This window comes from Serinus canaria, chromosome 2, assembly GCF_022539315.1.
Source record: "Serinus canaria isolate serCan28SL12 chromosome 2, serCan2020, whole genome shotgun sequence".
Classification (NCBI taxonomy): Eukaryota; Metazoa; Chordata; class Aves; order Passeriformes; family Fringillidae; genus Serinus; species Serinus canaria.
Window position 1 is genome coordinate 13,519,599 of NC_066315.1, and position 12,022 is coordinate 13,531,620.

At 40.6% G+C, this 12,022-nt stretch overlaps 1 protein-coding gene across 8 annotated transcripts in view; it reads right to left on the reverse strand.

The window, feature by feature from the left end:
• The window catches only part of CREM (cAMP responsive element modulator), a 36,907-nt gene extending 32,960 nt beyond the window's left edge, over positions 1-3,947 (reverse strand). For 4 of the 8 annotated variants that reach the window (XM_050970441.1, XM_050970436.1, XM_050970438.1 and 1 more), the window contains exon 1: positions 3,680-3,947. The gene's annotated coding sequence lies outside the window, so the exon portion shown is untranslated. The remainder of the gene's footprint in view (positions 1-3,679) is intronic. The other 4 variants (XM_050970437.1, XM_050970440.1, XM_050970435.1 and 1 more) reach the window with 2 other exon arrangements.
• Between the last annotated feature and the right edge of the window lie 8,075 nt (positions 3,948-12,022).

Sequence of the window (12,022 nt, forward strand, 5' to 3'; positions counted from 1 at the left end):
TTTATGAAGGCCCTGAAGTATTTTTGTATCCAGAGCCATCTGTCACAGAAAACCTATTGTTGAAAAAAACACAAAAAACCAAAAACAAACAACAAAAAACCCAAGTACTTTTATTCCCACTGAATGCATTTCACAGAAATTTTACCCAGAAAGTGTAATTTTTCATCTTGGAAAAAATTTAGTTCCTTATTTTTAGCTTAATTTCTCACTGATTGCAGAACAGTATAAAAATGTATTTACTTTTACTACTTTATCAGGATTTTTCTCCCAAGACCTTTCATTTGCAGTGCTGCACTATGTTAGCAAAAAGCTACAAAAAGAGCATCAGTGCAACAGAAAATCTAACAAAGTTATTCCTCATATTTTGCAAAATGCAGTTCAGAGAAAGGAGTGTATTTTTTGATTATTTATCTTTAATTAGAAAAACAACAGCAAGAACAATACATGTCAGTGGAGTGACAAACAATTAAGATTTATGATATACTTGAAAAACTCCAGAATTTATATAGATTTTCCACCTATAATAGTGTATATTCTGACTCTCAATACAAATGACTGCTTAATTGAAATATTTATTAGGGTGAAGTCTGAAAATTTGACTGCCATAAAATGCAATCACTACTCTGAACCACAGTAAAATACTTTTCCTAGATAAGCTCAAACCTGCTTCTTTTTGACAACCTCTGTGACCAAATAGTGACTTGACTTAAAACAACATCCAAAAATAAAGATCCAATCACAGCCTAAAAAAAAAAAAACAAAACAAAAATAATGAAGTATATGAGTAATTTTAAAAGATACACGAGCTATCTTGACATAAAACTTCAGTAAAATGATGACTTAAGACAAATGAGCACATTAGTATCACAATTCAGACATGTTACAAGATTAGGACTGATAGACACAACCATGGGATCACTGAGCTGGCAGGAGCAGGTCAGCTGCAGTCATTTGAGCCCACAGGGTCAGTGGTGGCACTGAGCTCTGCCAGTGGGCTTGTACACAGCTCAAGACCAGGCACGCCAAGGAACTCCTGAATTTCAGACTAGGTTGTCACGGTCTTCAGAGCACTTTCATAACCTGAATTGTGCAGGGTTTTTATTTCCTGTACTACATATCACGTCAACATGAATACATCAAACTTTTAATGTTTTTAATACATACAAAGAAAAAATACTGAGCAATACTATAACTATGCTTTTCTAAAACACCAGCAATACAGACTGTGACATGAAACCGTCACTAATCCAATTCAGAAAAAAGTTCCCACACATATCACACTCAATCAGTCTGCATTGTCAGCAAACTCTAACATATTCATTGCTATTAAGTTTCCAAGAAAGAAAAACAGAATTTTCTGCCAAGCCCTTAAAATCCTTTATAAAAGTCTAGCAGTAGCAATACACATCACACTTAAAAGTTTATATAACCTTCCTCCTATTTTTAAAAGAATATAAGCAAATAGTTTAAAGTAAGTGGTCTTGGGTCCTGTTTAAAATTACAAGATGTTTTTCTTCATTGAATGACTAATTATATACAAATTTTAGTCTTATACTCATTATTAATACATCTTTTTCTTATATTTTTTTATCTTAGTTACTTATAAAGAACAATAATTTTAAATACTAGTCTGGATTTTTAAATTAATAAACAAGTTACACCTCTGCGCACACATAGAAATGGGACAAAAATAGTTTTCCATAATGAAGCAAAGATACCTGCTTCTTCCTACAACATTGCAAAGAGATCTTCAGAATCTGGCAGAAGTTTATCTCTTACCAAACCTGCAACATTTCAGTAAATATAAGCACATGTTTACTGTAGTCACTGAGACTGATGGACAGCAGGTCAGTGATCAGTAGCAGATAAACACTGATTAAGATGATGCATACAGTGACCATCAAAAGCTTCTTGAACTGAGATCACATGAACCACCCCTGACAGGAGAAATCTGACACACGGAATCAGGTAAAAGGAAACAGAAAAATTTTTCCTAGAAAATTCAAAGCAATTTACAGCTAATTGTGTGAATTCTTTTATTTTTGCCCATAGGTAAGAGATGAAGGAAAGCATCCCTAACAAGACACTTTCTTTTGCAACAAAGAGCACAAGAAATCCTTTCAATCCTCCCAGTACTCCCATTTGTTTTACATAACTGCATATCAACATAATATTTTATGCCTATTGGTCAATAGAAATTATCCTGCAAAAGCAGATTGCTACAGTATTTTGCATAACTGGAAGAGTCTGACTGTCTAAATAAATACCCAGAGACATTTTTAAAAACAACTTTTTTATTTCAACCATCTTTTATACATCAGGGACTGCTTACAAATGTAGTTTGATATAAAGGAAATCAATCGCAAGGGGCTAAAAAATATATTTCAGCCCTTGCTCCAAATCAATTTGAAGCCTTTATTCACAGGGGTTACTAGAAATCAAGAATGTCAATTTACAAACACCTGTTTTGCATTTATTGATGACCCCACAGTGAGTGTGGAAACTCTCAGAATACACTTGTTTCAGACACTGTGTTTTGTATCAGCTCTGTAATAACTGTTTTACCACCCTGGTGGCATGAAGGACACCAGCTGATAAGGTGATCACAGAAGTCAGTCAATTAAAATATGCAACAGTAAACAGACCCAATTTTGAAGAGCAAATTTTCAGTATCACCAGAAGCTTCACCACTAAGGTTCTTGAGTTTCCTACACTCTTATTTCCCTATTTTCTTCCTCGAACACCTCAGTTAAACCCTAGACCCCAAAATCTTAAAACCCCAACGTGCCATTACTCTGAGCACAGGCAGTGCTACCGGGCCACTAGGCACCTGCCAGCCCAACCATGCTGACAATGCAGCGCGGAGCCGGCCGTGAGCGGACACACGCCCCCCTTCAGAGGGACCCAACCAGCCCCTGGGTAGGCCAGAAGATCAGTCAAGCAACAGTCCCCGTGGAATCACCTAACACGCGGCAGCGCTCAGCACCAAAAATGATGCTATCACACCAGTGGGGGATGCAGACAAAAGTTTCATGCAAGACTTCGGAGTGACGAAGCCCACTGTGATCCGTCCCGTCTTGTTCTGACCTAGCTCCGAAAGCCCTGTGGGCAAGGTTATAACCGGGAGTAACGGACTGAGGGGCAAACGCTACTGGGCACCCCCGCTCCCCTCGGCCGGGGCAGCCTTTCGGAGACCCCAGGACGGGCCGTCCGGGGCGCTCTGCCCGCAGCGGGCAAGAGCTGCCCCCGCTCTGAGCCGCAACGCCGGGCTAGCCGAGCCGGTGGCCCGAGGAAGCGCTGGAGCCACCGCCTGCAGGAGCCCGGCGAGGGCCGTGGCTCCCGGGCGGCAGCGGAGCCGGCGCTCCGCGCAGCCCTTCCGGAATTCCCGGGATGCGCAGCCGCCTCGGGGCCGCCCCACAGCGCCGTGCGGGCTCTGCGCGGCCGTCCCTGAGCGCAGCGCGCTCCCGGCTGCCGACGGGGACGCGCTCCCGCCGCCTCCCGCGCGCTCCCGCGACGGGGCTGAGCCAAGCGCGGCACAGCGCCCCCCGCCTGCCCTGCCCTGCCCTGCCCGTCCCTGCCCTGCTCCCCGCGCCGCCCGCTGCCCTCCGCGCTGCCCCGCTCCCGGCCCGCGGGGGGTCGGGCTGCGCGCACACGTGTCCCCGCCCCCTCCCGCACTCACCCGCCGCCCTGTACGTGCTGCCCCCGTCACAGGGGGTGGGGGGGACCGGGCCGGGCGGAGCCGCACGTCGTCCTCACGTCAGCGCTGATGCAGCCGCGCCGCCGCGGGGGCGCCGAGGAAATGGCGTCTGTGGGGCCTCCCAGCGCCAGCGGCCGCGGCAGGAGGCGGAGCCGCGCGCGGGCGGCGGTGCCGGGCGGCCGCGGGGCGCAACGGCCGCGGCGCTGACCAACCGCCGCCGCGGGGCCCCCGCCGGCGCCGCCCATTGGCCGGGGCGGGACGTGCCGCGGTACGGGCGGGGCGGCCCCGCGCTGCCGGGGGCGGGGGTGGCCGGTAACAGCCGGGGGAGCCGCGGGCCCGCCGCGCTCCCTGCACCGCGCTCCGGACGGGCGATAGCGGGGCGGTGCCGGCCGCTCGCTGCGCCGGCCGGGCCCCACCGATAAGGGCGGTTGGCTGGGCTCCCCCGCAGGGTCCAGCCCTGGTTGTCCCCGCATTGACCTAGGGAAGGGACGCGGCACAACCCCTGGTTGTCCCCTGGGCGGTGCCGGAGCCTTGAGGGACACGGGAACCTGCCCAAAGGCCGCCCCGCCGAAGTGCTGCCCGCAGGTTGTTTTGTAATTCTGCTTAGTAAAAGCACGTTCCTTGCATCAGTCATTCATGGTATGACATAGTATTTTACATTTATTTGGCTAAGTAAATCAGAAATTGCCAAGAGGCAACAAGCGGGAGGGACGTGCTTGTTTCCCCGCTCGCTTCCATGGGATTACGTGCAAATATCCTGAGTCATGTTGGGTTCGTGCTGTAGGTGTGAGCACGTCCTTTGCCGGAAGCGCAGGGCCCGTCGGCTCAGGGTTAATCATGTTAAAATGCAATAAATGCGTAAGCCATAAACTTTGTTACTATGGGTGTTTGACCATCGTATGTCTTTTTACTGATCAGTATTTTACAAAGTAGTGTTACATGGGATTATTCTGCAGTAAATTTTAAATTGGATGTGTATACTTAACTACCCATATATTCTGAAGTTATGTAATGTATTTACCCATTTTTATGGCTTAAGTTTGTTCTTTTTTTTTTTTTTTTTTGTGAGAATCTACTCAGTGTGCTAAATAAACATAAAAAACCTAAATTAATGTCACATAACTCATTGTGATTGAAGAATTGGAGGATGTGTGTGTCAGGATCGGTGATAGGTCTACACAGGTCAGACACTCAGTCTTATTCAAGGCATAGAGAGAACCTGCGTATTGATTTCCTGTGTTTTTTAAAAAAACAAATAACTCTTATCTCTGACTTCATAAGAGATGACTCATATTTATTTGCAAAGCTTTTGCCTTTAAGCATTTAGTTCTTTAGTTTGCTTCACAGGACTTATTTAACCCAGCTATCTAAATTGCAATCTAGTGGAAAAAATACGGAATCTTCAATTATCATTATTGCTTGTGCAAGTTTTCAGTTTTCATCCTACATTTCCATTGTTGAAGTACTGAACACCCCCTTCCTGTTTTGAGTTCTGTTTCCCTCCCTTTGTTTTTGTATATCTATTATGTGTCTGTTCTGGGTTTTTAGATAGGAGTTTCTCTTCCCATAATTAATTCTGCTTTAAGATCTCATCCATTATGTACGCTATTGTTATGCTCGTTCATTAAAAGATACATTTTCTCTTGTCAATTAAAAATATTTGTTAGACTAGTAACACAATCAAATGAACAGGCAAGTGTTGAACTACTGAGAATTACTCTGCTGAAACCTTTGGAAGAAACTACAGTTTTGCCTTGTATACTCAAAAAGCCAGAAATGGCTCTTAGGATGTTAGCAGCACCTCAAAAATATTGTTGAAAGTAGAAGTCTTAGTACAAACAGGAAAAAAATTTAAATGAGAGTGTTAAATAATAGAAACCACTGGAGTGAGTTACCTGTAAACAAACAGAATTTCCATGAACTCTTACAGCCTGGATTTGGACAAAGAGGGTTTTTTTTGGTTTTCAAGTAAGCCATAAATGCTTTGAAATGTTTAACTAAGAATTTACTACTATTTATACCACTTCACTCATAATAAAGTGTATCAGAGGTATAAGAGCCAGAGTGCCCTAGACCTTGGTGATACAAAGATGACTAACCAGATTTGGCTCTTGCTGCAGCTCTCTGGGGGGCTGGAAGAGGAAGGGAATGAAAAGAGCCTTGTGTTGTGTTCTTACTGCAGCAGGGCTGGGGTACCGTGTTTGTTACTTGAGGCCAGACCAACCTGTGCCACAAAAGTGCTCACTTTGACTAAAAGCAGTTCTCCTTAAATTTGGAACAATGCCTGATGTGAACCCATTTAATTTCAAATGCTGAGACCAAAAGCAATCTATAAGAAGGCCACACAAGTCAGAATTTATGATTTCATCAAATATGAAAGAACATAAACTTGAAATCCAGACTCTTTGCTGCTGTCAGAATGCCTGAGTCATCTATTCTCTGTATCTCAAAATGTCCATTGTTTTTTGGGTTTTTTTGGGTTTTTTTTTTTTTTTAACTTTGGTGGGAAGAGCCATTAAGTTTCTTTCAACCTGGATCAATTCTTAAGTCTGAACTACTGCACTATCACACAGAGAGAAGTAGGACCTTATCCAGGGAAGGTAATAGATGAACAGGCTGTTGGAGCAACTTTGTTTAGCACCAAAAAGAAACATGGTGCTGGTTGCAGAGAACTTAAATATTTCACAAATGCACATTACATCAGTAGGAGGGCTAATTGTGTCATTTTCAGACAACTTTTTCTACATATGGATCTCACAGCTATCTTTTAAATCGATTTTTTAAAGGGGATTGAAAGAATTTTGTGCATTTCAGTTCTAGTCTTATGAAACACCTGTTTAGTGTTCTTGTAAAAAAGTTCATGGATTGTCTTGGCATAAACAATGACAGCAAAATGGATATGCTACCTAGCTTGGTTGTCAATTTATCTTTCATTAGAATCCAGACATCTGAAGATAATAGAGGTAAAACTGACAGAAAAATAGACTGCTATCCTATTGGAAATAATAGTGATACTTACTGATTAATAATTTCACCATAGGTCTCCTCATGGACCACTCCAATTTCAGCTGATCGTTGAATAACCCTACCTCTACTCTTTCATTGCCTGCAAGGAAATAGAGAACTTGCAGCAGTGCAAGTGCAGAACTTGCAGCATGGTCACAGGAAAGTGCAGTCAACACACAGCCACTGTTTTCACAATTTGTTTTGTGAGTGTGATGAAAGTCAGAAGTAGCCAATATCTGCATGCTGCAGCTCAATCCTGATCAGTCTAAAACAGAGAACAGATTAGGCAAGAAGTACACTTTAATGAGTATAAAATATAAGACTAATAATTTATTTTACCTTTTCTTTTCTAAATTCCTAGCAATGCAAGAAAAATTTGAATTTCCATTGACTCACAAATAGTACCAGAAAAGTCACACCCTTAGAAAGGCAAACATTGAAGAATATTGTAAAAGGTTTTGTAAATATTTTTTTAATGTATATAGGTTCTTTTAATAGTTACACATCTGTAGAATTATAAATATTTTGTAATCTCTCCTTCTCTAAACTGTGTCAAGTTGGAAATAAAACTGAGTAGTACGAGTAGTACAAGAGCAAATTGATGATCCTTTTATTCTTATTATTTGCTACTGCCCATCACTGGAACCTCTGAAAATCAATACTGTCTAAATTAGTGCTGTGCTAAGGCACTGCCTTGACTTTTGTTGTTTGCATAAACCAGAAGCACAGGAAGGAATAGCCTTGAGGAGTCCCAGGTCTGGCTTAGTGAGAAGCCTGGCCTAACAGCTGTGAGGCTTTGCAGTACCTCAGCTAGCTCTACTTTGCCTTGTGTCATGTAAACAATAGGCTTTCTAAGAAAGGGTTGGATGTTATTATTGGTGAAGGGGGTATCAAGTACTATTCTAGGTCCAAAATTATTATTACTTTCATTTTCTTGGGTTTGTAATGATTTGATTTTGGATAATAAGTTGCAGTAATGTTACAATATTTTACACTCCAAAGATGAAATACAACATTTTAATATGGTTTGTTTGTGTTCATTTTGTTTGCTTTTTTTTTTTTTTTTTTTTTTTTTTTTTTACTTTTTTAGGATTTGTAATAAGAAATTGAAATTTAGAAATACAAAACAGGTATCCCAAGTCATATGCTACTTTCTGGTATGTCCTGCAGTTTGAAAGGAGGTACTTACTGATGCACCAAAACATAGCAAAGCAAATCAGAGTACACTAGCAGCTCTAAACTGTGATCACCTTATTAATCACTGCTTGAACAACCACACAAATGGCTGAAATTATTTGTGAATGTGTAGTTAGATACCTGGTATGGTGTTTGTAAGTCATGGGGAGAATTGACAGGATTCAGACTGTTTCTGTTGTCTCCCCACATGCTGGAGCCAGAACGACCAAAACAGTGGAGAAACCTATAGGCTGACAAATAACTTGACATTGTATAAATTGCTGTATACTCATTTGTTGTATATTCATTTAATGTGAGAAATTATTATAATGGGAAAATATTTTGACTAGGGTACAATGTAAGGCATCTGAAATGTTAAAAGAATTGACTCGACTTCAAGACATATTTCTGTTGCAGCAGGAAAAAAAAGGTAACAGATCTACATGAAATTTTAATTTCCTGTGCTGAACAATGAACTTTACTTATATAACACCTTCCTCATAACATGAATTTAATATGTACTTCACAGCATTCATAACCATTTACAATTTATTGCTCTTTGTAGAGATCTTTGACTTTTCAGGTGAAAAGTACCAGATTTGTATAAAGAATTATTTTGTACTTATAGCATGAATATTAAATTTCCAAATAACTGCTTGAGTTGTATTTAAAATTTAAATACATAAAACTTCACTATTAAAAGTTTTCTGAATAGGCTGTGTTAAAAGAAGCTCACAGAAAACTGTTTGTAGTTGAATGTGAATACACTGTGCCACGGGAGTATGGATATCCCAAACAGTTGGCCTACACTTGTGCCTTGAAAAAGATCTATCCTGTAAGGCACAGTAAGGCAGTGCAGGAATGTGGCCAGCACTAATAGGACATTGAGGAACTACCTCACACAAAGGTGAATGACATCAAACATTCAGATAATGCAATAAAAGCCAAACACATACAAAGAGTTCATATTTATTAAAAATATTCAATGAAAAATATATATTAAAAAAAGAATTTGCATTTAGTTTACACAGTGACTGTAGACTAGATTTTCTAGCAACTCTAGGTTGTTTTTGATGGGGGAGCAGATTGTTTTGGTGGTGGTAAATGGTTGTAAATGACAGTGAAGAGCAAGAATGAAGAATATAAAATAAAAAGCAAAAGCTGCTGAATAAATGGAACAAGGTAAAGATGTCTGGGAGCTATAAAGGGAAGAGGTACAAGTGAAAAATAACTAAATGGAAGAGTATTCTGTATAACAGAAGATTGTCAGGCTATTTGCAGTGTGTTTATGTGAGAGAGCTTCTGTATTTCTTTCATGTCAAGAATTGTTAGTTCTTAATCTACCAGTGATACAGATAAATGGCTAAAGAAACATATTTTTCTGAAAAGGATATACCTTTAATCAAATGGTAGCTCAACTAATTTCTTTGATGATGCTATTTTTCCAGCTGGTTTATTTATGAGCTGTTTTTTGTCATTCTATTTGTCTAGTACTTTTGCACATTACAGGAGGTTTCCATCTCTATTAAGTATGAAATGTTTTTTACTGGATCATTTGAAAGACAAATAGATGTACTTTTATAAAAGAATTTCTCAAGAAAACCCAAGGAAATGGAATGATGCCAAGTTTAATTTGGAAAATGACATGTTAGAAATGGACACTAGACATGTCCCATTTATCACATTTTAGTACAGACAGATACTATTTGCTCTTTTTTCCTTTTTTCTTTTTCTGGAAACAACAGCTCTGCAAATTCAACCTTGTCTCAACATTAAGTTATGTTGCCATCACTAGGGGGTCATCATCACTAGTGGGTCACCAAGTTCAGGTGTTTTTCTTCCTTCCGTGTGTATATTTATACATACTGTACACAGATGCCAAGAGCTGTATGCTACCATTTTTAGTATGGTGGTAGAACCACTCAAGATTTACATGACTATTTTCTCCAAAACATTGTGCCTAGCAAACAAAAAGCAGAAGCTGCCTTCGTCTCACAGTATCTACTCATAAAATCATAGGATTATGTGGATGCCATGGGACAGAAAGAGAGAAATGGCAAGCATTTCTCACAGTGGCTTGTGAGAATTTTTAGGGAGTTGTAAGGATGTGATAACATATTAAGTATAAACAATCTGCAGGTGGTGTTTTTCTACTTCATCTTTCTGTTCTTCTCGGGGACGGTGTGTGAGAAAGGTGTTTTTGTTAAGCAGCCAATCAAATAGAATGTATCATATCCCTCTATATAAACCACACAGTTCTCTTTAATAAAGCCTTCTTTTGCTCTTTCCACAATACTGCCTCTCGCCTGTTCCTGTGTTGTTCTCAGAGCAAGAGTCACAGGATTATAAAAGCATTGAGGCTGGAAAAGACCTCCAAGGTGAAGGTCTTTTGTGGCTGAACACCACCTTGTCAAATAAACTGTAGCACTAAGGGCCACATCCAGTTTTTTTTTGAGCACCTTCCAGGATGGTGACTGCACCACCTCCCTGGGCAGCCCATGCCAATGGCTGACAACCCCTTCAGTGAAGAAATTCTTCCAGATGTCCAGCCTGAACATCTCCAATCACAGCTTGAGGGCCACTTCCTCTCCTCCTGTCTGGTTGCCTGGGAAAAGAGGTTGACCTCCACCTGGCTACAATCTCCTTTCAAGGAGTTGTAGAGAGAAATAAGATCTCCCCTGAGACTCCTCAAAGCCAAACACCCCAGCTGTCCCAGCTGCATCCTCATATATCTTATTTTCTGTACACTTTACCAGCTTCATTCCCCTTCTCCACGCTCCAGCACCTCAACGTCTTTCTTGAAGTGGCAGGCCCCGACTTGGACACAGGACTCGAGGTATTGAGCAATGTCTTTTCACTGTGTTGTGGCATCTCCATGAAAGGATTATTTCATTATGATTTTTAAAAATGATTGTGCAGTGGTGCACATGATCTATGAGCCTTTTATAAAAAGGCACTGCTAAAAAAGGACTTGAACCACTTTCTGAAGACAATTGCATAATTTCTCAATCAAAAGGGAAGGAGAGACATTTAGAATAAGATTGTTTGGTTCACTGCTGATGCTATAAGCAAATATATTCCTGGCTCATGACCTGGTAGATGTAACAGAACTTTCTTGGAACCTGCAGCTTCCCTTCCCTTGTGTGCAGCATCCTCTCATGGCTGTCTCCCTGTCTCTCTCATTTCCACCAGCAGGGGTAAGTGATGTTTGAACAGTTCCATGTCCTCAGCTGTGTCACCATGCTTCCCTAACTCATACTAGCTTTGGAATTTTGTGCATATAAGCTGAAGCATGAAAACTAAAAACTAGCTTATATACTAAAGTAAATTTCAGGGGTAGTTTCATATTCAAACCCAACCCAGTCAGATGATGTCTCAGCCAGGACTCCTTCATTTTTAACAATTCAGAAAATAAAGCCACGTGATAGCTTCTTTAGAAGCTCTTTGCATTCTTTACCCAAATGCTTAGAAAAACAATGAACCCTAAAACCCTGTTCACCCAGCCCATAGCAAGTACCTGAGCCATTGGCATCTGATGCACTTACTGAACAAAAAGATTTACAACCTTGTAACTGAACACACACAAGCTCCAAAATCTTTTACTCTTTTGACTCCTCATATATAAAGCTGTTTAATATCTGAAAATTCCTGTAAGTAGAATCATTTAGCCTCAGTTACTGCATCATAAAGTCTTGGCAGCTCATTGATCTCTAAATACAAGTTCTAAATACACAATTTTGCTAGCCAATAATGTTTTTTCAGCAAATTAAAAAAAAAAAAAAAACAGGAAAGAAAAACTAACTACATTTGCCCAGACAGATAATTTAACTTCTTAGCTACAATGACATGAAAATAAATTGGTGTCCCTTTTTAATAACAGATGGAAAAATTACATATGCAATTTTTTTTTCCAAGCAATGTTGGGAAAGGATAGAATAAATCTGGGAGTTGAACTAAACACTTGATGGCTAACTAATAAATGTTGTTTGGGAGAGTTCAGCTTTTGTCAATTTTCCTATTTCATGGACAAAACGGTGTGGGTTTCATTAGTTCCATTTTATGTTGAGCAAGTTGAAACTCTTGAACTGCTATTTTTTTATCTATTCAGTAATGCCATCTTGTGGCCAGAAGTGCAGCAAGCGT